This window comes from Dama dama, chromosome 5 (genome assembly GCF_033118175.1).
Source record: "Dama dama isolate Ldn47 chromosome 5, ASM3311817v1, whole genome shotgun sequence".
NCBI lineage: Eukaryota > Metazoa > Chordata > Mammalia > Artiodactyla > Cervidae > Dama > Dama dama.
In genome coordinates this window covers 104,418,790-104,442,403 of record NC_083685.1, presented here as the reverse complement: position 1 = coordinate 104,442,403, position 23,614 = coordinate 104,418,790, and the positions used below count along the sequence as shown (strand labels likewise).

At 61.4% G+C, this 23,614-nt stretch overlaps 1 protein-coding gene across 3 annotated transcripts in view; it reads left to right on the top strand.

Moving 5' to 3' along the window:
• The window catches only part of RAI1 (retinoic acid induced 1), a 102,726-nt gene that overhangs the window by 12,332 nt on the left and 66,780 nt on the right, over window positions 1–23,614 (top strand). Inside the window, exons 1-2 of one of the 3 annotated variants that reach the window (XM_061143659.1) lie at window positions 4,913–5,507; window positions 22,358–22,491. The gene's annotated coding sequence lies outside the window, so the exon portion shown is untranslated. Of the gene's footprint in view, window positions 1–4,912; window positions 5,508–21,875; window positions 21,939–22,357; window positions 22,492–23,614 lie in introns of those variants that run through there. The other 2 variants (XM_061143658.1, XM_061143657.1) reach the window with 2 other exon arrangements.

Sequence of the window (23,614 nt, the reverse complement as noted above, 5' to 3'; positions counted from 1 at the left end):
TTCCTAAGCGGTTCAGTTCTGACACATCCCAGCCCTGCATGAAACAGACCTTGGAAAATCAGAGCTGCCAAGGATGGACCGGCATTTCAAAGGCATCCAAGGCTTGAGGGGAAGGCGGAAGAGGGGAGAGAGCGTAGGGCCCTGTCCCTGGGCAGCAGTGGATGGAAAGTCACAGAACGCACCCTTCCCTGGGAAGAGCACCCCAGGAAGAGGGGGGCAGGTGGGGTACCAGGCAGCATGCCCCACTGGCCACCACCCGGAGTTACCACCACGTGCTCCCAAAGTGAAAAGATGTGTGAGGGCTGTTGGGAGCCTGCAGCTGGTGGCCTTGTAAATTGTCTTCTCTTAGCAGGTTTATTCGTTTATGAAATATTGAAGCCCCATTTCGCTTTACCTGTAGCAGGGAGACAGCCAGGTTGGGTCTGAGATTGATGCTCTGAACATGACTTATTTATCTGGAGCTGCTCTTCTGGGCTGGGCGCTGCCTGCCATGTGGAATGTAACCAAGCGCCAAGATGTGTGTGTGTGTGTGTGTTCCTGGGCTCGTGGGGCTGTGTGTCTGTCCATCTTTGAGGGGGTTCCGTACTGGAGAGTGATGGTTCTCGCATTCTTGCTGTGTCCAGGTGTGTATATGAGTCTGTGTGTATAAGATTGCTCAGAGTGTGCCTGTGTGTACAGTGTGCTGTCTGTGTATGGGAGGAGGGGGTGGGGAATGAGGGGGTGGGTTTTGCGAGCAGGTTTTGGGTGCTCATATCTGTGGTTGTGTCTGCAACATGAGATTAGGGTTGGGGGACAGATGCTCCTCTGTATGTGTGTCTGCATTTGTGGTGGGGCCCCAGGTGTGCCAAGTGTGTGTCTGTTGTGTGTGAGCCTGTTTCTGTGTGCACATGGCGTGGTGCAGGACTTCTGTGTCCAAGGCAGAGTCAATGGCACCAACTGGGTTGTGGGCTGTCTGCCGCCCCAGCCGTGGCGTGGGAGGAATTGATGCCTGATGCACTTGTGTTCTGTGACCCTTGTGTGGCGGGGCCTCAGGCTCCGGGAAGGACTGGGACTGAAAACACACTGGCAGCCCCTGGCACTCTTCCAGCAGAACTGAGCCTTCCTTGCCCTGTGACTCAGAGACCAGAAGGAGCTCTGGGGTCAGGGTGGTCCGAGCCCACATCTCTTGGATGGGGACAGCCAAGGTTCAAGAGCACACAGCTTGTGATGGCCACGGCAGCCCAGATGCTGGGCGGGGCTCTGGCTGCAGTGCTGTACTCAGAGCACCCGCTGACAGCCCCGTTGCCTCATTTTCCTCTTCTGTGCCCCAGGGGTGGATTCCCAGCCATCCTCCTCTGGCACAGGGCAGGCAGGGCTTGGTTGGTGGACACTCGGCAAGTTGAGTCCTGCCCGGAGGCAGGCAGCAAGGACAGCCAGGGATATTGGGGGCACTCGGCTTGGGGCCTGAGTCCCAAGAGGGAGTCCCAGCTCTGGGGGCAGCACAGCGCCGGGGCGTCAGCTCTGTCCTTTCCCGGCAGCAGCCCCTCACCCAGATGCGGCCCAGACGTGGCCCTGGCATTTGGTTTTCCTCAGCCCGTGACAGCCCTCGGCACCCCCCACCTCGGCAGCTAATGCGTCTGTCACTACTTTCCTAATGAGGATGCCCAGGCCCCCCTGGGAGGCATACCTTTGCAGGCCAGCCAGCAGCTGTGGGGCTGGGCCGGCCTCAGGGTCAGGCTGGGGAGGGGGGTGAGCCCCTCTCTTGCTTGCAGCCCCCAGCCATGGGGGCCTTGAGGTCCATCCAGGCCCTGAGCCTGCTGTGTGGAGGTGGGAGGTCCTGGGGGGCTTGGGGAGTCAGGAGTCCACCCCGGCACACATTTTTTTCCTTTGGCCCTGCAACTGTTTGTAATCACAGAGCTTCATTTGGCCTATAGATGTGTTTGCAGGCCTACTGTGTGCGTGACCAGAATCCTCTGAGATCTGGGTGTTTCTGTGCCCCACCCTCGTGGAGCTGCCAAAAGCAGGAAAGACAGTAATCATATCAGCTGTTTGCGTCATTATGTGACCTGTACAGGAATGGGAACGCGGGTTCATCAGTAGCCGAGACAGACCCGGAGCAGTCTTGCAGAGTTCCTCAAACTGACCAAGGGCAGGGTTCCTATGTGAGGGGGGCTGCTTGCCTCACCTGAAGGGCTCAACCAGGACTTGAGGGGGTCAGGAGACCCACACTTGTGCTGTGGGCCCCAGGCCACTGCCCACCTCCTCTGGGCTCCATCACCTCTGGAACTCAGACGGCAGGTCTCTCTTCTCCCAGTGCTCTTTGCCCTCCCCACCAGGGCCCTCAGGATATCTCAGCAGCAGCCTTGACTTTGGAATGCCAGAGGCACTGCCCCAGGGGGCCCAGGAGGCCCACCCCTCCTTTCTTTGCTCTCACAGAGGCCACTGGGGGTGGGGGTGGGGGGGAGGCGGGGTGGTGGTGGGGTGGACAGCAGGAGACTGGGAAGAGGTGAAGCCAGAGCATCAGGTCCCTCCCTGGCGGAGGAAGGCATTGGTTCACTCGTTCCCCTACCAGTGACTGTGTCCTGGACACTTCTAATTGCTGGCTCCCTGCTGTGCATTAGCCCAGGTGCCACGCTGCGTGTCATCCTCCCACATCTGGCCCCCAGGCCCACTTTGAAGGCTCACCAATGTTTAGGGGGGAAAAAAGCAAGTGAGTTGCCAGGGGGCAATCCTGGGAGATTTCACCCCGATTCCAGTTTACAACTCATCTGGACCATTGCCATCTGCCTCCCTCAAGGCCACACTTGGTGGTGTGGACCACAGCCCAAGGCCCAAGCCTCCTCCTGGCCATAGTCTGCACATCTCCCTGGCGGCCCAGCCGTCTCACCCGTGGTGGTATGGCTTCCTGCTTGTGAGCCCAGCCTCAGGAGCCAGAGCACCTGGTGAATCAAGTCCCTGTCCAGGCCTCAGTTTTCTCCTCTGTTAAATGTGGATCACAGGGGACTTCCCTGGTATCCAGTGGCTAACTCCATGCTCTCAGTGCAGGGGGCCCAGGTTCAATCCCTGGTCAGGGAACTAGATCCCACATGTTACAACTGAAGATCCTGTGTGCCTCAACTAAGGCCTGGCACAGCCAAATACATAAATATATATTTTGAACGGGGACCACAACAGGAAATACCCATGAGCTCCTAAAGTCACAGGAGGAATTAAGTGAGAGAATTTTTAAGTGCTGAGAACTGACTTCAGTGTCGGCTGCTGCTCCGGTGTTGAATCAATAAGGTGCCTGCCGGCTGAAGCCTGCGTTTGTCTCCACCACCCGGGACCCTGTGTGTCATACGCACCTCCAGGCCCATTTACCCAGCTGTTTCTTTGAGAGAGAGACACCTGTTGGACCTTGTCCTTCGCCATCCAAAGACCTAGTCTCAGGACCTGGACTGGAGCCCCTGTGAATGGGGCTCCTTTGGGTGGGGTCCCCCTCTCCAGGCTGACCTGACTTGGGTCCTGACAGCCCCGGGGGCCCACGGCCCTCAGAGTGTCCTCTCGTTTGTCTGCTAATGAGCTGCGTGGATGCTTCATGGCCTTGAGCACGGGTTTAATTGCACTTACCAACTGCCAACCCTTCGGCCTTCATTACCCGGAAAGGGCATCGGGTGGGGGGAGGCTGGATGGACTGAGGTAGGGCTGACCTGGAGGTTGGAATAATTGGTTTGCCGCCCAGCCGTCTCCGGCTTGGCGTTCAAGGCCCTGCTGCCCGTGATCCAGCCTCACCCTCTCACACCCGCAGTAACAATGTGCCAGGCCCTCGGGGTCAGGCTCCACGTCCCCTCTCCGAGGCCCACCACCTCCCTCTCGGCCTCACCTTCCTTGTCTTTCAGAGGCTAGTCTGCTGCCTGAACAAAGGCTCTCTCCGTTGTCCCTGAGGCCCAGCCCTGCCCCTCTGAGGCGAGCCTGTGTCCAGGGCGGTGCAGTCTGGTCCCCCTGCTGGGGGTGGGGCAGCCCAGGCTGCCTGTTCAAACTGCCCTGCCCCTGCATGCCCCCCAGTGGGCACAAGGGTGGGGCGCTGTGCAGCTGTCCTGTGCCCTTTGCCCAGGCTAGGGGCCCTGAGGCCATAGGGAGCGATGGGGACCTTTGGGAGCATTGAGGCTCAAGATGCTCCCTGTGGGACCGGCTCTGCACCTCCCCAGCCCCCTGTGAGCTGCTGGGGGGACCCCAGGCCAGGGCAGCCCATGGCCCCTTCTCCTGCTGGGTCCCTCCCTCCCACCCTGTCCTCTCTGGAAGGGGAGGAAGGGAAGGGGGCACAGGAGGACTGGTCAGTGGTTTCCTCAAGATACCCTTCTTCACCCTGCCCTCTCCCCTTCCCCTGGCACCCCAGCCCCCTTCCCTCTGGTCTGCACCCCCATGTCTCCCGAGTGGCTCCTGTTCCGTGCCACCTCGGAAGCGGACTCCAACTTGGGTTCTGTCTGCCGAAGACCCCTGCTGGATCCCTATGCTCCAGTGAGAGAAGAACAATTCAGAGGGAGGAGGGAGCATCTCTGAGCCCAGCCTGGGAAGGTCAAGAGAGGGCGTGAGCTCCTCAGAGTGGCTGGCATGGCCTTCCAGGCAGCGGGGAATTGGAGCAAAGGCCTGGGAGGCGGAGGGGAGGGACAACTGCATGAACTCACAGACAGATGGAAGTGGGGGCAGAGGTCCATTGGCCAGCCCACAGTGCAGTGGCTCCTTGCCTCCTGGAGGCCGGATTCGTCCCTCTGAACTCTGACCCAAGAGTGAAAATGCTGGTTTAAAACTCAGCATTCAAAAAACTAAGATCATGGCATCCGGTCCCATCACTTCATGGCAAATAGATGGGGAAACAATGGAAACAGTGACAGACTTTATTTTCTTGGGCTTCAAGATCACTGCAGATGGTGACTACAGCCATGAAATTAAAAAGACGCTTGCTCCTTGGAAGAAAAGCTATGACCAACCTAGACAGCTTATTAAAAAGCAGAGACGTTACTTTGCCGACAAAGGTCCGTCTAGTCAAAACTATGGTTTTTCAGTAGTCATGTATGGATGTGAGAGTTGGACCATAAAGAAAGCTAAGCACTGAACTGTGGTGTTGGAGAAGACTCTTGAGAGTCCCTTGGACTGCAAGGAGATCCAACCAGTCCATCCTAAAGGAAATCAGTTCTGAATATTCATTGAAAGGACTAATGCTGAAGCTGCAGTTCCAATACTTTGGCTACATGATGTGAAAAATGGACTCATTGGAAAAGACCCTGATGCTGAGAAAGATTGAAGGTGGGAGGAGAAAGGGACGATGGAGGATGAGATGGTTGAATAGCATCACTGACTTGATGGACATGAGTTTGAGCAGACTCTGGGAGTTGGTGAGGGACAGGGAGTCCTGGTGTGCTACAGGCCATGGGGTCACAAAGAGTTGAACAAGACTGAGCGACTGAACTGAAGTGAACCGAGCCCTGACCATCTCATCTCAGGACACAGCCTGGCCTCAGCCTTCTTCCCTTCCAGCAGCACAGCCCTCGGTGTGTACTGTGGGCGGCCGTGTGTGGGCAGGTTGGGGGTGGGGGGTCGCCAGGGACCTGGTGGGGCTCTGTGGCAGTTGGGCCTGCTTGGCGGGCCTCTGCTGGTTGCCTGGGGTCCCGGCACGCCTGGCCTGCAGCCCGCCCTGTCCAGCCCAGACGTCCTTGCAGACAGGACGGAGGTGAGCAGGCAGACTGCCAGGGGTGTCAGGTGGTAGCCCAGCTGGAAGGACAGTCCCCTCTGGTTAATGAGGTGGCGGGAAGCTGGGGGATGGTCTCCAGGCTCTGCTCTGGCCTGTCGGGGAGTGAGGCTCACGTGGTTGAGCACCTGCTGTGTGCCAGGCTCTCTGGGAAGCCCTTGGCGCCACCCACAAGGGGGACCCTGCCCCATCTCACGGTGCAGATCGAGGCGCTGCGGGGTGATGCAGCGGCTGGAGTCACTCACCTGGGGGTGGGTCGTGCCCCTTCAAGACTGTGTATGTTCCCATGGGCCTGGGGAGGGGGCCATGCCGTTTGCAGTTCTCTCTCAAGGTGGATGCACGTACCAGATGCTGCATGGATGCTGAGGCCTGCAACAGGGGGCGAGTGTGAGCTTCCCAGGCAGTGAAAGGTTCTGCCTCCCTCCCACCTCTCCCTCGCCCCCACCCCGGCAACGAGGGGTGGGGGTGGTTAGTGGGTCAGGGTACTGGGAAACTCCAGTCTTGAGGAGGACAGCCACCCTCGGAGGCTGGGCTGAGGGGCACTGCTTGCTGTTCCTGGGCACGGAAACTTTGGGAGGGAGCAGGTGACAGGAGAGCATTCTCCTGGCAGCCACAGTGAGAGTCTGTACCCGTAAGCTTCCTGGGGTGGGGCCCCAAGGCCCAGGAAGAGGATGAATTGTGATCTGGGGCTCAGGTTGGTGGGGGGAGAGGGCAAAACCAGTACAGTAATAACCGTAAGAGCCCAGAGTTGGTGTCAGGTATCACTCTCACCCCATTTACAGATGAGGAGACAGAGGCTTGGGGGTGGGGGGCACTCAGGTCAGAGTGAGGTGGGGTCTGGCTCCAGGTGGGTCTGCCCTCAACCCTACTGCCCCCTTTTCTCCTGTTTTTCACTGCTCTGCACAGTCCCCCCTGCAGTGTGGCTTCTCCGAAGGCCCCCCAACCTTGTTTTCAGAAGTCCTGGAAGGTGGCACCATTTCCATCCCTTTCTGGCCTCCCCGATGGGACTGTCTCTGGGAGCAGGTGCCAGCCGCTCAGCCCAGCTCCTCAAGAGCGTGGCCCAGGCAGTCAGGGCCACAGGCTCACCAGCCCGGGACTGCGGACACTCCCTCAGTGGACCTGCCGGCAGGAAGGTGGAGTGTATGTCACCACTGTCACTTCTGGGGGTCCCTGGCTGAGGCTGTGGGTGCTGAGGCATTGGGACAGTCAGGCTGTGGTGGACAGGGACTTGTGGCCTCGTCTCGGCCATGTGGAGCCCCACAGGGTGACCTTGGCCTGCCCACCCCTCTCTCATGGTCTCTGTTCCTCATGAGATTTGGGGCCCACGTCAGGGGTGTCTGGGGCTGGGATGCGGCAGGGTGAGGAGGCTCTTTGGGCTGGGGACAGTCATCAAAGCAGGGTAGTCCTTGCCCCTGACCAGCCTCGGCAGAGGAAGCTGAGGCCTGTGCCCAGCGGAGGGGCCTCAGTGGGGTTTATGAGGGTCCAGAATCACCGAAGTGAGTTCTGACCTCAGGGTCTGCATGTGATCCTTGCAGGGTCCATGCAGGGACCTCAGTGTCCAAGCCATGTGATCTCAGAGGGTCACTTCACTCTCTGGGCTTCCGTCATCTCGTCTCATCTGGAAAAGGGGCTGTTCACCGCGCCCGCTTCAGAATAGCACTGTGAGCGTTAAGGGAACTTGCACTTCAGGCCTCAGCCCAGCACTCAGGGCACAGGAAGTCCTGGGTGAGTGGCCTCTGCTGTTCATGTTGATGGTGGTGTCATCAGAGGTGTCATTCCAGTTTTTGGCCTTAAACCCTGGTTTCCCATCCTCTGGCGTCCACAGTAGGATGAGCTTGTGGCTAGACGTCTTGTGGTTGGGTTGGGGGTCACGTGACTGGTTCTGACTCGTGCGTCCTTCTGTGCCCGGGTGTGTTGCTGCCAGGGCCACCTCCCAGGCCTCTTTCTTGGTCCAGAGGTGACGCCTTGGGGAGCAGGAGCCTCCCTGCCACCCCGCTGGACTTGTGGCGTGGAAGAGAAATAAACCTTTGTTGTTTTGGGCCCTTGAGGTCTGGGGGCTTTGTTACAGCAGCATAGCCTAGCCCACCCAGACTGCTGCATGGTGGGCGTTGTCAGCGTCATGTTCAGGTCTGATCCCTGCCAGGTCCGTGTGGGAGACCGTGAGCTGTGGAGGAGATCAGGCAGAGAGAAGAACGTTGTCGCTGACCTGTTCCTGGAGTCTGTCCACTCACAGCCTCATCTGTTCACCTTCTCACTAGTCATTTCAGTCATTCATTCAGCAGTGTCCCTTGAGCACCTGTCCACTGGCTCAAGGGAGCCCGCAGGATGCTGGGGAGCTGGAGATCGTTGTGTGGAGCGACAGTGAGGGGTGGGTGGAGTAGGGGCCCTGAAAGGGTGGTGGACACCAGACTCTCAGAGTCAGGCAGCGGGTTCTGCCCCAGAAAAGGCTGAGAGGTGGCAAGAGACCTGGGCAGTTGGGTGTGGCCAGCAGGGCTGGGGCCAGGTCATGGCCAGGCTGGAGGAGACTTTGGCCTTTGGCTGAAGGACAAGACTGAATCATGGGTGAAACAGAAGACCAGCTCTTGGAGAGGGAGACCAGGTAGGAGGCTGGATGGAGGACCCAGGTGGGCAGGGGCCAGACGGGGTCTGAAGAAGAAAGGCAGAGCCAGGGGGGTGGCCAGTGGGTCCTGGGGACGCAGAGCGTGGGTGGGGACACCCTGCACAGGGACAGGGAAGGTTGGGGGACCGTTGTGGTCAGGGCCTGAGCAACGTCCAGGGGTGACGTCCAGGATGCAGGTTCATCAGTGGACTGAAGGGAAAGGGCGACCACCCTCCCAGGCCCCGATCTGACCACTGGTTTGGGGATGGGCCTGGGCTGGGAGGGCAGCACTTGTCTTCCCTGGGCCCTCTTGGGAGAAAACTGATTGGTCCTCCAGTAGGGGGAGCGTCATAAAGGTTTGGAGCAGAGGCTTTCCTCTCCCAGAGAGCAGGTGTTCTACCAGTTGCATGTATTTCCTGGGGCTTCCCTTGTGGCTCAGATAGTAAAGAATCCACCTGCAACGCGGGAGACCTGGGTTCGATCCCTGGGTTGGGAAGATCCCCTGGAGCGGGGAAAGGCAAGCCACTCCAGTATTCTTGCCTAGAGAATCCCCATGGACAGAGGAGTCTGGCGGGCCACAGTCCATGGGGTGGCAGAGTTAGACATGACTGAGCGACTGAGCCCTGCCCTGTGCCAGGTGCCACTCTGGGTGCACGCTGGGAAACAGAGTGGGGGTCCTGCCCTGCTGGAATGTCTGTTCTAGGGGGAGATGGTACCACGGAGGATGTCAGAAGGTGATAGATGCAGTGAGGGAAAAAAACAGTGCAGAGTAGGGGCTCAGGATTGGGGAGGTGTTTACAGTTTTAAATTCAGGCGTCAGGAAAGGTCTCACTGAGCAGGTCACTTGAGGGAGGTCGGTGGGCCTGGGGAGACGTCTGGGGCAACGGCCAAGCAAAGGCCCTGAGGCAGGAACGTGTTTCATGTGTTGCACAAACAAAGGGGCCAGTGTGACTGGGGTGGAGTGTGGGGGCGGGGGGTCTGGACTTGGGAACGGCCTCCAGACGCTGGCTGGACTTTGGCTTTCACCCCAAGAGCAGCCCTGGGCTCACAGGCTCCCTGGGGACTGGAGGGGTCAGCAGAGCCCGGAGAGCAAGAGAAGGTTCCTAAAGCCCTCAGGCCCTGCAGCCACCCCATCCCCCAGCAGGGACCCTGCCCTCCCAGGCCTCACCCCCCTCCAGCTTCCCTACACCCTCCTCTCTGCTCCCTTTGACCCCTGGGCCCCTCAGCCTGTGGGTCTGCATCCTCTCCAAGCGTGCCTGACCCGGGGAGGCAGCAGGGGTGGGTCCGGCCTCTCCGGGAGGAGACCCCCTGATGACTGTGAGTCCTCACAGCCCAGATCGCAGGGCTAGGCTCCCGTGTCCTCCTGCCTGCCCCTCCGGCCACTCTCCCTCCCCAGTGAGGCTGCAGATCAGGCAGAACCGAGATCTCAGTGCTCCTGGGTGGGTCTGTGGAGGAGGGGGCGGTCATGGTCTCCCACGTCCTGCTCACCTGCTGTGACGTCCCCAGCAGATCACTGTTTGTCACGCTTGAGACTCAGATTCTGTGTCCCCACGTCCTTCTCTTTCAGGAGTGGCTGTCTCTACCACACTCCCTTTTAGGGACCAGGGATTCCAGACATGGTGAGGGACACAGGGTGATGGCCCAGAGCCTGGAAACCGGCCCCTGCCCCGGCCTGGGTGCCAGCCCACTCACCCGAGCCAGTGCTGTCTCAAATCCTTCGGTCCTGGCAGAAGCGCCCACAGTGTCCCGACCTTGCAACTGCGGGGGGTGGGGGTGAGCCCGGGGCCCCTGCCCCCAGCTCCAGGCACGGGGGGAGCACTCCGAGATGGGCTGGGCTGGGCTGCCCCTTTTATAGGAGGGGAGACAGATCCAGGGAGAAGGGGCTTGCAGCAGGGGTGGGGCTGCAACCTGGGGTTTCCCCTGTGCTCTGGCAGCAGCCTGGGGACTCCGCAGTGCCCGCCCTTGGCCTCCACCTGAGGATGGTCCCGTCCCAGCCTGGGTGGAGCAGAGCTGGGAGCACACCCCCCACCTCCCCGCCGCCCCTCTCAGCGCCTCTGCTTCAGCCTCTCCCACTCCCTCAGAAATGCCCCTTCTCCACCCCCAGCCGCCGTGGCCCCCACTTCTTCCTGCGGGCCTCTTGGCCTCCAGCTCCCGTTACCCCTGTTCCACTGCACCTGTAAGCTGACCCTCTGCCGCTGCCCCCTTTCCCAGCCTGGAGCAGTGGCTGAGCACCCCGGCTACCCCCCAGCCTCATTCTGTGCAGCCCTGGGTGTGCACCCACTCTCCGTGCCCTTGCAGACCCTGCCTTCCCCACTGTGGACCAGGCTGTGGCCTCCAGGCCTGACCGAGGACCAGCTGGACTTTGGGAAGGCAGGTCCCTGTTCTGGCTCCTTGAACCCTGGTACCGGGTCCAGAGTGGCGTGTCCGTGGGGTGCCCGGGCACACAGCCTGCAGCTTTGCGCGCAGTTTCAGGGGCCCCTGGGTACCAGCCCTGGGCCTGGGGCATATGTGCGGCTGCAGCTCCTGGGGAGGGGATCTACTTATCCTGGAGCCAGTGGGTGGTAGCCTGAAGAGGCAGTTCCAAGACTGGGTGTTTCAGGAGAAAGCCCTCCAGCCCTCACTCCCCTGGACGCCAGCTGCCCCCTGCCACTGGTCAAGCTCATGGGCACTCACACCCCTCCCACATCCTGCAGGGCCTTGTGTGCAGACATGCAGCTGGCCTTGGCCTCACAATCACGCGCACATTCGCTGGGCTCTGTGGCCCCTAGAGCCCAGTCAGGCCTGGCGGCCGCGGTGAAAAAAACTCAAACAGGCTGGTCACTGAGGAGCAGCCCCTGGCTCCTGCGGGTGCTGCTCTGCCCACAGACACGTATGCACACATATGTACAGCCAGAGGCTTGCTCCCAGCCGCTGCTGTGGGGATTCTTCCTCCTGGCTTTGGCTGTGTCTCATCACCCCCTCCCCAGATCTGGGCTCTGCTGGGAGACCCCCTCACGCCTGGCCCATGGGGAAGACCTGCCCAGCACCCTCGGTGCAAGAGATGGGCCCTTTGCTGTAGGCCCCACTGGCCCCATGTCTGGCGCGACAGGCCTAGGCCTTGTGACTGGCACGGGCTGCTCCGCCCTCACCTTGGCACCTGCCCAGCAGCACCTGTGCCTACCGAGGACTTGCCCCCCCTCACCTCGGAGGTGGGGAGACAGACAAGGAAGTGGGGAGAGGCTGCTTCAGGGAGCTGGGCACACCTCCCCCACACCCCGCCTCCTTTGAGACAGCCCCCTGGGAAGCCTGTGCATTCTTAGATAGGACCTTCAGGGCCATTTTCTCCAACCGCTCAGAGAAGGCAAGTGTCTTGCCGAGGGTCACACAGCAAGTCCATGGCACAGCTGACCAGGCTTACATCAGAGCTCTGGGGGCCCCATGTGTGCATGGTAGGGGTGTGGAGGGGCAGCAGGTGGGAGGGAGGAGGTGGGGTTGGGTTCCCAACGAGCCGAGCAGAGTGGAGCCTCCCGTTCCTCCCCTCCCCTCCCCTCCCCTCCCCTCTGCTGCTCTCCCTTCTCTCCCTCGCACGGTTTGTTTGGAGAATGACTCACAGGAATGCAGCAAAATCCTGATGGATGAGGAGGCAGGGCTGCAGTACCGGAAACCTCTCCAGGATGGGGAGGCGGACTGAGCTGGGGGGCCAGGGAGGCTGGCAAGTCAGGGGGGCACTGTGTGCAGGTGGGGAGACCAAGGCCCTGGGAGAGCTCCAGGCGCTGCCCACCATGGAGCCTGCTGTCATGCGTGTGAACACGTGCATGTGTGCACACGCACACACTGGCACGCATGCATGCAGCACACACACAGGCACACGCATGCACACACACACACACGTGGGCCCAACGGCAGTAGCACCTCTGGGCTCCAGCCCTTCCACCTCTTTCTAGATCTGACCCCCCCACCCCCCAGGCACCAACCTCGAGTTTTCCATCGCTGTGCCTCTCGCCGGCGCCCAGTAGGTGGTTGACAAGTGTGGGTGCTGAGCGTGACCCCAGCCAGACCCTTCTCGCCCACACGTCATAGCAGAACCCTCGGGGCAGGAAGCCTGCCTCCTAAGGAGCCCTACTGTGCTGGGCGTGGTGGAGGCCAGGGGAGGCCAGGTGGACAGGGTGCCCCCAGCTCTGTCAGAGGGGGTGTGTGGGGGGACCCGAGCAGGCAGGTCAGGTGGACCCCTTTAGCATGGCTGCAAGAGCAGGCACAGGGCACAGCAGCCACCAACGTGGTGGGGGCTCTGGGGGCCTGGGAAGGGACCAGGCTGCACGTCCAGAGGCCCCGCGGCCCGGGTGACCAGATCCGAGGTGTCAGGAGAACCCCCAGCAGGGTTAGGAGGGGGACTGCATGGTCTGTACTGGGCATGCCCACCAGCAGAGACACTGCCAGTTCATCCAAGTGCCCTGTGGGTGTGTGGGCTTAGCATGTGCCCGTTTTACTGGAAACAATCCAAATATTCACTGACCTCTGACTCTGTGCTAGGTGCAAGCTGCCATTTTAGTGGAAAAGGTGGGATAGAAGGAATGTCAGGCGATATGTCCTGGTCAAGGAGAGGAGGCAGAGGCAGAGCTACTGGGAGAGCTGGGGAAAGCAGAGACCAGAAGATGCAGATTCTAGGTGGGATCTTGTTGACAGAGGCCAGTGTGGCTGAGGCAGAGGAGGCTGGATTGCACAGGACTGGGAGCCCCTGATGGTTCTGAGGGAGGGTGGGACGGGATCCGACTTGAGTCTCAGTGGATCCCTTGGCTGATGGAGGGCTGGAGGGGGCAGGGTGGGCACTGGGAGGCTGGAGGAGGGGACGCCGTGGCCCCTGAAGACAGAGAGCAGATGAGTGGCTGTCAGGGACTGTGGTGCTGGGGAGAAGGGGATGATTGCTGCGGGGTTGGGGGCTGCTTTCCTTCTGATGAGAATGTCCTGGAAATGGTGGTGATGGTTGCAGGACTGTGTGCAGACACCAAAAACTGCTTTGACCAGGTGAATTTTACAGTATGTGGATTCTACCTCAAGTTTTAAAACTTTAGAACCCGTCAGGACTTCTAAGCAAAACTAACTTAGTGGTAATTGTCCCAGGGCGAGGGGAACCCTGGATTATTTTTCCTTTCTACTTTCATATACAACTTCTAAATTAAAACTAGGAATTTCCCTCTGAAAACTAAGTGCTCGGTGATGAGGGTAGGGAATTGATGGAGGGCTGCCGGGTGCCTTTCTCCGGCCCATTCGGCGCCATCTATAGTTCTGCGGGCTTTCACATGGCTGCTCTGGGCTTTTGGAATTCCATGCCTGCTCACGTGGCCTTGGTCAAGTCACAGGACTGGATATGCCCGCGGCCCTCCCCTGGCCTGCCTGGTGTCCCTGCCCGGAGACCCCCTTCTGCTTGCATGCTGTCAGCCGCAGGCGGCTCCCCAACCTCCCGAGGCGGCCCATTCCGTTCCTGAGCAGCTCTGCCTGTGAACAGACTCTTCCTTATATGGAGGGGACGCTGTCCTCCTGTTGCTTCTCCTCCCTCTCAGCTCCCTCTCTGAGCCCCCGTTTCTGGGTCTGTGGCGCAGGGGCCCCCAGCCCCTGGGCTGCTGGGGGCTGTGAGGTTCTGGGGTGAAGCGGGGCTGAGGGGCCTCTGCCCCAGCAGGTAGCTGAGTAGGGTGTGCCAATGCAGCATTTGACTCTCGCTGTGAAAGTGGACTTTGATCCTCATCCCAGAGACTGAAAACTCAGCTCTCTCCATTGACCAGAAGGGGTAACCATCCCCAGAGATCAAGCAGGCAGATCCCCCAGCGACTTCCACACACTCATTTCCGTTAGCTGTCACAACCGGGCCCTGCTGCTGTCCCTTTTGAGAGATGAAAAAACAGGCTGAGGAACGCGAGGGGAAGCAGCCGGTGGTCTCTTGCCACATGTCCTGGGGGTGCATGGGACCATGTTGGAGGCTGAGCAGCGCTCGGCCCTCCACGGTGGCTGCTTCGACTCTCTGGGCTCCGTCAGCCTGTGGGAGGGGCCGGCTGGTCCTCGCGTCTGCTGCAGCTGCTGCCTGGGCCTTGCGCGGGGTCGGGGACGATTGTCCGGGCTGCAGACTATGAGCTTTGTGCTCAGTTTAGGGAGAGAGGTATTAGCAGCCTGCTGTCCAGCCCGTGCCCCCACCCCTGCATCCCACCACTGCCACCTGCGAGAAGGAGCATCACCCCTCCTTCTCAGCTGTGGAAACCAGGCTCAGAGAGGGTGTGGGGCTGCCCAGGGACACACAGCCAGCATGCGGCAGAGCCGGACTTGCTCCTGGGGGTCGGCAGGGGCGGTGCTGTTTCTGGTTCAGGGTATGTGGGAGGGTGCGACCTCAGCCCCCAGTAAGGACATGCCACCGCCGGCCTGGTCTAGGTGGGCACGGACAGGAGGGTTTGAGAGGGAGAGCAGAGGCCCCAGGAGCCCTGAGCTGAGCTAGGAAGGGGCTGGAGGGGTCACGTGAGCCACCAGAGGTGGAGACACCTGTGTGCGTGGGGTAGGGGATGGGTGAGTCAGGCGGGTGTGGGAGTGTGTGTGCGCATTGCCTGCACAGAGGAGGCTCTGCGTGTCCTTGCTCTGGGCCCCTTGCACAAGTGTACATGCTTCGTGTGTGTCTCCTTGCCTGCATACAGTGCATGTGTGTGTCTGATCAGGGGAGTATGTGTGTGCAGGTCTCGATGGCCAGGATCTACTGTGTGATGTGGGCAGTCTCTCTCCTAGAAGTGGGGTGTCTGAGGGAGGTTGCGACGCTCGCCCTCTTGCTGGGCTCCCACCCCAGCCGGCAGAGGAAGCCGCTGCGGCCCAGGGAGGGGTTGTGAAAAAGTGGGGGCTGTCTGGGGAGCCCCCGGGCCTAGGCAGGAGGGCTGTGTGGCCCAGTGAGAGGGGCGGGGGGCAGGGACAGTCTGTGTACACACGTCCGTGTGTTGGTACCCGTGTGTGTCTTTGCACGTCTGTAGGACCGTGTTGGGGCTGTGCCCCGGGCCTGGTTATGTGTGTGGGTCCAGCCTGCACTCACTGGCCCGGGCAGGTCTGGGGCCTTAGTGGGGGGGCCACTCGAGTTGATGGTGCTTCTTACCTGGGCGGTGAGTGACCCTGAAGTGGGCCTTTGCCCTTCCTCCCACATAGTTCCTGGAGGAATGTGTCCACGGGTTGGTCACTATGGTTTGCCTCTGCCAGCATCACGGTTCAGGCTGGAGTGGAGTCAGAGGTCAGTCTGTGGCTTGAGACTGTGGCTGGAGTCAGAAGTCCATCCATGGTCAGTCTGTGGCTGGGGTTGGGTGGGGGTGCTGGCACTGTGATGGGGGTCAGGGGTCAGTCTGTCTGGGTCCAGGACTCCGTCTGCACTGGTGCAGAGGACTGGGAGGCCTCGGCCACACCGCTGCCCCTGCCTCTCGCTGAGCCCCGCTGGGTACCAGGCAGGCATGAGGCTGCAAGGAGCTGCTCCCAGGACCAAGTCGGGACCCCAGCCAGGCCAGAAGCACTGGGGGCAGGTGACCGTGGTCGTAGTCAGGAGCCAAAAGTGCCGTCTCCAGAGAATGCAGAGCGGGAGGGGGCCTGGAGACCCCTGTCCGCCCTCTCCTCCAGCCTCCCTTCTCCCCGTGCCCACTGCCCTCCACTCTGCCCCCGTCTCTCACCCTCACTCCTTCTCCCACCCTCTGTGCTTCATCCACACTTCCCAAATGTCTATCTGTCTTCCCTCTTTCCTATTCATTCTGCCACTGAGCCCTGTCCGCAAGCACCAGCCTCTGCCCTCAGAAGGCAGGGCCATGCAGTCTCCAAGCTCAGTGAGATGGTCCAGCATCTCAGGTGCTCTGGACGCTGAGAGAGGACGCTGGGGGGGGGGGGTGGGGGGGTGGGGGAGGGGGCGGGTGCTTCAGGTGTGCTGGCCGGGACTCCCCAGCAGAGGGAGGTTGGGGGTCTACCAGTAGGGGTGTGTGTGTGAGAGAGAGGTCAGGGGCCTCCCGATTGGGTCCCATGCCCAGGGAACAGATTCCACAGCAGGTGGGTCTGCCCTGTCTGAGTCAAAAGCTATACGACCTCATCTGGCGGGCTCTAGTCTAGAAAGGAAGGATGGACAAACAGACAGATGGCAGAGAAAGCCCCAGCCAGCAGAGATCAAAGGTTGTACAGAACGAAGTGAAAGTGAAAGTCACTCAGTTGTGTCTGACTGTTTGCAACCCCATGTTGCTATACAGTCCTGGCTATACAGTCCAGGCTATACAGTCCTGGAATTCTCCAGGCCAGAATACTGGAGTAGGTAGCCTTTCCCTTCTCCAGGGGCTCTTCCCAACCCAGGATCTAACCCAGGTCTCCTGCATTGCAGGTGGATTTTTTTATCAGCTGAGCCACAAGGGAAGCCCAAGAATACTGGAGTGGGTAGCCTATCCCTTCTCTAAGGGATCTTCCCAACCCAGGAATTGAACCAGGGTCATCCTGCATTGCAGGCAGATTCTTTACCAGCTGAGCTATGAGGGAAGCCCTTACAGATCAAGGCGGGGCGGGGTGGGGGGAACTGGTCTTTGGCCTGACATTCAGCAAACAAGGTGAGCAGACCCCTGCCCAGCCAGCCCCCAGGGCTGTGGGCCTGCCCCACAGATGCATGAAAAAGGGAAACTGAGGCTCAGCGTTGATGCCACTTGGTAGATCAGGCAGGCTTCCAGCACATCCACTAAAAGAAAGGCTGGCTAAGCTGACAGATGGGCAGGAGGGTCACTGATAGTCACAGGGGTGGGAGAATGGTCCACTCATGGGAAAGCCCACTCCACGTGCCCACCTGGCTGCCCATAACAGCTAGTGCTGTCAGCCCCTCCTTCAAAATAAACCCAGAACTGGATGCCCTGTCAGCTCTCTGAGCCCCCATCCTGGCCAGGCCCCACGCTGTGAGGTGCCACCCCTGTGAGGCCTGTTCCAGAGATCCTTCATCTGTCGCCTCGTGAGACCTGGGGGCCTCACAGATATGCACAAGGGTCTGTGGGTGGCTCCTGTCACTTCTGTGTCCCCGTCTCCTCCCACATGCCCCTTGGTTCCTGTACTCCAACCTTGACGGCTGCATGAGGGTTCTCGCCCTGCCTCAGCCTCTGGGCCTCCACCTGTGCTATCCCCTCCGTCTAGGCAGCTCTGCCCCCAGGTAGCTGCCTGCCTCCTGCCTTCGTCTTTCAGGTCTGTTCTCACCTGTTTCAAGTGCCTGTTCCTGGCCATCGACTGGAAGACAGCTCCCCCACCCCCATATTTCCAGCCCCATGCTCATGCTTAGTCGCTCAGTTGTGTCCGACTCTCTGTGATCCCATGGACTGTAGCCCACCAGACTCCTCTGTCTATGGGATTCTCCAGGCAGGAATACTGGAGTGGGCTGCCACGCCCTCCTCCGGTGGATCTTCCTGACCCAGGGATCAAACCTGAATCTCTTATGTCTCCTGCACTGGCAGGCAGGTTCTTTACCACTGCGTGACCTGGGAAGCTCTCCTTTATTTATTTGTCACAGCACACCTCACCTATGTGTCATGGACGACACTGTGTCCTGACAAGGAAGAAGGGGCAGCTCTGTCTTGCTCCTTGCTCTGACTCCTCACACGTAGAACGGTCCCTGAAACATAGGAGGTGCTCCATAAATACTGCCCAAGTGGTTGGGTGCCTGGGGCCAGTCCGCCATCTGGCCCTCAGAGACCCGACTCTGAAATGGGGAGGGTGGCCGAGCTGAGGACAGGATGGAAACTTGAAATTGCTGGCGCACCTCTGACCCGAGGCCTGCGCACCTGCAGACCAGGTGTCCAGTGCTGCGTCCTTTCCTCCGTGAGCCACAGCCCTCCAAGCCCAGTAGGCCTGGGTGTCACCGCACCAGGGCTGAGCTTGAACGAGATGTCTGGGTCTTGGTAGCACCTGCCGGGCCTGATGGCTGGAGTGTGTCTCTCTTCTGTGCCTCTCTTGCCCACCAGGATGGTGGGCCCTAGCTAACCCCTTCCCTGGTGGCCTGTCAGTGAGCCCAGCATCTGGCAGCCCCCCTGACTGTATGGTCTGCCTGGGCCCCCTTCCTTGGCCCCTATTTATTATTTCACCCTGAACAGCACCTGGACACAGGGTCTGTAGGAAGGTGGCTCTTCAGACAGTGCTGGGCAAGCGAATGGGCACCATCCTGGCTCAGGCTCTCTGGCTGTGACCACATCCCCCCCCCACCAGGAAACAGCCTCCCTGCACTGAGACCGTGAATGTTCACCCTGGCCCATGGGACTCTCCCGCCAGCCAAGTGCGGGGTTCCATCTCCCTACCAAGCCTGGAGCAGGACTCACCTGGCAGGGCATGGACTCAGACCCCTGGCTGGAGCAAGGAGCCAACCACCCAGGCAGCTTCCCCTCAGCATGAACGAACAGAAGACCCACTGTGTGGTGGGCCCGGTCGCCACCACCCTGCGAATCCCACTGGGTAGGGCCTGATAGAACAAGCAAGGGGTCCGGGGCCGTGCACACCTCAGTCTGAATCTTGGTGCTGTTGCTTTGTTCCTTGCTTTGCTAAGGGCATCCTGAGTGCCTGCTCTGGGCCTGGCACTGAGCCAGGGTCTGGAAATTTACAGTCAGGTGGGGATCAGTTGTCCTGCTGTGTGTTCTTGACAAGCCCTCTGATGGCTCTGAGCCTGGCTTCAATCAGAGACAGGCAGAGCCCTGCCGTGACAGCACTGGTGAAAGGGCCTTGGCCAGGTGGGGGCGTCTCTGCCCTCTGCCTGGGAAAGGGCTCCATTCTCTGTTGGGATAAGCGGCAGCTCCGCCATCTCCTTTCTCCCAACCCCTTGGACACGTGCTCGGAATCCAGAATCCATGAAGGGCCCTGGAGTGACCTTGGATGAGTCATACCACCTGTCCTTGCCCCACTGTTCTTCATCCCCTTCCATTGTTCTCCAGAGGGGCCCTGGGTTCAGAGAAGAGGAAGCGCCGTCTGGATCAGGCTTGCTTGTTCAGTCACCAGATACTTACTGAATGTGTGCCAGGCACCATCCCAGGGACGGAGGAGGCGCCAGTGAGCAGACAAACAAAAGCGCCTACAAAATACATACATTACATGCAGTACATTAGAAGGTGGGGAAGAGCATTCCAGGCACAGGGATCAGCAAGTGCAAAGGCCCCGAGGTGAGAATGAGACAGTGGTGAAAGGTGCAGGGGAGTGAGTGTGTGTGGAGCCTGTGCTTGCTCCTAGGGAAAGGGGGCATCCACCACCACCCTTTCTCCCACCTGCCACCTGACCTGTTGGGGGGCTGCCTGGAGGAGGTGGCTGAGTCCGGGTGTGACAGAGACAGGCTGAGGGTTAGGTGGCGCTGAGATTGGGTCGGGGACCCAGGAGGAACTGGGACTTTTTGTTTAATGGTGCACACAGTGGCCTCAGGACTGAATAACCCTGGTTCCCAGGCCAGATATTTGAAGACGGAGACTAAGCACCTGCATATTAGAGGTGGGTGGGGCTAGAGCCCGGAGAGGAGGGGTTCTCAGGGTCGGCCGGGGGATTTGGCACCCGTGGGTTTTGCTGCATCCAGGTGAGCCTGGAGTCAGCAGAGGGTCTGTCTCTGGGAGTGGTCTGCTCTTGGCACCAGGCAGCCACCCTTGGGACTGGGCAGGCTGGAAGCTGTTCCTGGCCAGTGCTTCCCACGCCTGACTGCTAGATGCTGATTCCCAGGCAGAAGGAACAGCGTGGAGGGGCTCTGCTCTGGCCACTTGGATGGATGAGGTCTGGGCTAGAGACCAGGAACTTATTTTCTTCGCCCTCAGTTGACAACCTACAAATGGCAGGTTTAGGGTGACTGTTCCAGCCACTGGGGTCCTAATGACCTGCATAGCCCTCTGCCCAGGACCTGGAGGCACAGCAGTCCTTCACAAAACCCCATCTGGATGCACCCCCGTCACCCCCCACCCCCCGCCGGGGCCACCCCCGCCCCCCACTTCTCCGCTCCCCCGCCCCCACCACCGCCCAGCCCAGAGGGGCCGGGCTGAGGAGGCGCTCAGCAGTGGTGTGATATGGTGTTTGCCCCTGCCCTCCAGGGAGTCACCAGGTCTCTGCGAAGGCCCGGCAGGGCGGGGAGAAGCCCTTATGTACAAAGCCCTTAGTGGAGGGGCGGTTAGTAGGTGGGGACAGGGGTCTGGCCATCACTAAAGAGCAAAAACCAAGTGACAGAGGTCGTGGGGTGCGCTCCTCCCTCCTGCCAGACGGACAGGGGCCTGGGGGGACGCGAGGTGGGGGCCGAGGAGAGTGGCACGGACAGGCTGGCGGGCAGGGAAAGTGGAGAGAGCAAGCGCTGACGCGTCAGTGTGATCCCTGGCGCGATAATCGGGTGGACGGACGACAGGCCGGACACGTGTTTGGGTAGAAGGTGGGTGGATGGAGAGAGGACGGATGAATGAATGAATGGCTGCGTGGGCGGTGAGCAGCCCAGCGAGGGGCGGGCCGCCAGGCGCTCAATCACAGCCCCGGGGCGCGGCGCCCGCCGGCTACGCGCAACCTCCCCCCCACCCCGCCCGTTCGTCCCGCACCTTGGCCCCACCCGGGGCGCGTAATTCCGCGTCCCTGGGGCTGTGGGGCCGCTACGGCGGCGGCCCAGGACTGGGGCCAGGAGGGCCCGCCCCTCGGCCGTGGGGGAACCGGAGGTACGGTCCCGCCTCGAGGCCCCGGCCCCGCGCTTCTTTGTCTCGGCCTGGTCCTCCACCGTCTCCCGACCGCCACCCGCCTCGGCGGGCAGTCCTCGCCGCGCGCTTCTGGGCTGCTCACGGATCTCCAAGCCTCGGTCCCCGCTGCCCCCAACCCGTAGGCGTCTCCCCGGCCCGGTCGAATCCTCCAAACCCGGTGCCTCTAGGACCGCGGGGCCGGCCAGTGCCAGGATCTCTAAACTGCGTCTCTGGAGCGGGGTGCGGAGGGGGGGCCGGATGCGGGTCCCCGGGTCTCCGCCTTCTCTCCTCCGCCACCACTCGCCGCGCTGTGCTGGGACCCCTGAGCGGCCTGTTCGTGCCTCTGCAGCGGTGCAGTCCCCAACACCACGCGGACCCCCTCCTCCAGCCAGGCCTCGGCCCCGCATGCAGAACACTGCCCCGCTAGCCCCACACAAGACGGTGTGCGGGAGCACCCCAACCCGTCGCTGGTCCCCCGCCCCTACAACCGTCAGCTCCACGCAAACAAACCCCCACGGAGAGACGACACCCCTCAGACACACTCGGGCCCACGCAGACACAATCCCATACGCGCACAACCTCACGCAGACACGGCCCACACAGGCGCAGTCCCGCAGCCCTTGATAAACAATCGCACACAAACAACCCCACGCAGGCACCGCATCACTCCGTTCCCCCGAGACCCAGAAGCACATTCACAAGCTCGCAGCAGGCCCCCACGCCCCGTGACATTCACACGGAGGGCAGACCAGAAATACACAGCCACACTGATACACACGGACCCGAGCGCGCAGGCAGGAGCTCACCCACGGGCTCGTAAGTCACTGGGAAAATATTAAAGCGTCCCCTCCCTCCCCTTTCATCTCTGACGCGCGCGCGGACGCGCGCACGAAGACACTTACCACCCCCCCCCAACCCCCGCCCGCCCCGGGTCCCTAAGCGCCTCGGAGCTTCCTAGCCAGTGACCCCGAGCCCCGCGGTGAGAGCCGCCGGAGCGTCTCCCCGGCGCCCCCTCCTCCCGCTCCCTTCACCAGCTCCTAGTCCTCCCCCGCCCCCTCCCTCCTGCCCCCTCAGCCTCCTCCCCTCCCCCGCGTCTGGGGCGCGGGCTGCGCGCAGCCAAGCCCCTCATCGCGCGCCCCTCCCCGCGCGCGCCCCGCGCCCGCATCGCGCTTGCCGAGTGGATGCGGCCATGGGGCGGTCTCTACCTCCTGTCCCCCGGTGGCCCGTGAATAATGGCTACTGAGGGCGCTCGCAGGGGCTGCTGAGAAGGAAACACGGGGCGCGAGAGGCGCGGCGCGCGCGGGAGCGCGAGGGAGAAAAAAGCGAGCCCCCGGCCGCCGCGAGCGGCGGGCGGAGAGAAAGGAATCGTGCGAGCGCTCACATTTTTTTCTCCCAAAGATCTCATCCGGCCGCCGCGTTCTGGAAGAGACGAGGGGACAGCGCGCGCGAGCAGAGGAGGAGAGGCGGCGCGGGGAAGGGAGGCGGCGAGACGCGCAGCGCCCGCGCCCGGGAGACCCAGGAGGAGCCCGCAGGTATTGTTGGCGGCGGAGCTTTGTGTCTTGGTGGGTGGGGGGACGATCCGGGCGCGAGGGCTCCCGAGGCTGCCGGCCGGGGTCTCCGCCCGCCCCCGGCACCCCTCCCGCCGCGCGGCGGTCTTGGCTGGAGTTGCAGACCTGCCTGTTTGGGGTTTTCCACACCCGTTGAGGGAATCGGTCTCAGAAGGAATTTCTTTTTTTTTTTTTTTTGGCCGCAGTTTGGTTGTGCCGGGGATTTCCCCCTCCCCTTTTCTCCACCACACACTGGTGAGAGGTCTTGGCGACCGTGGCACCGGCCGAAGGCTGAGGGCTGAGATGGCGGGGCTGGTGGCCGCGAACTGGAGGGGAGGGACGCGGGGAGGAAGGAGTTTTGCTCAAGTTCGCAGTCTGCGCCCCGGAGCTGGTCAGGAGGGGAGGGTCGGCTGCGCGCCCCGTTCAGCTCCGGGCCACCGGTGGGAAACTTCCCTAGAGCGCAGCCTCCCGGGGGACTCGGCGCCCCCGACGCCTTGGGCGCTCACTCCGGCCGCCTGGGCCCCGCCTCGCCGCCCGCGAGCACCGAGGTCGCGCTCTCCCCGCCCCCTCCTTCCTCCTCCCCCGGCGGCTTCCGGATCTGGACCGGGCAGGAGGAGCGGCTCCGAACACTTCCCCCGGAGACCCCTCCCCACTGGCCGCGATAGTCCCCTGCCCTGGCACCCCCGCCTCGCGCGCGCCCCAGTGGCCAGGCTGACAATGAAACCTCGCGCCTGTGCGGTTGTGGGGAGAGGTCGGAGCTTGGTCTCTCGGGGGGCTGCTAACCCTAGGAAGCCGGAGGGGGGACTCCTTGGGGGTGGGGCTTGTTTGGGTTAGAGACGTTGACATCCGGTGGGTCGGGCGGGGTGGGGTGCACGCTGGCGGCCCGAGGCTCGGGTTCGGGGGCCGGGGTCGCGGGTTCCAGCCTCTCTTGGGCTTGGTGATTGGCTGGTGAGTGCAGGCACGTCGAGCCCCCCTCCCCCCATCAGCCACTTCCCCCCCCCCCCCTTGTACAATGCGGGCTTCAGAGGTGATCATGAGGGTGGTGTGTGTGTGTGTGTGTGTGTGTGTGTGTGTGTGTGTGTGTGTGTGTTGCGGGCTTCAGAGGTGA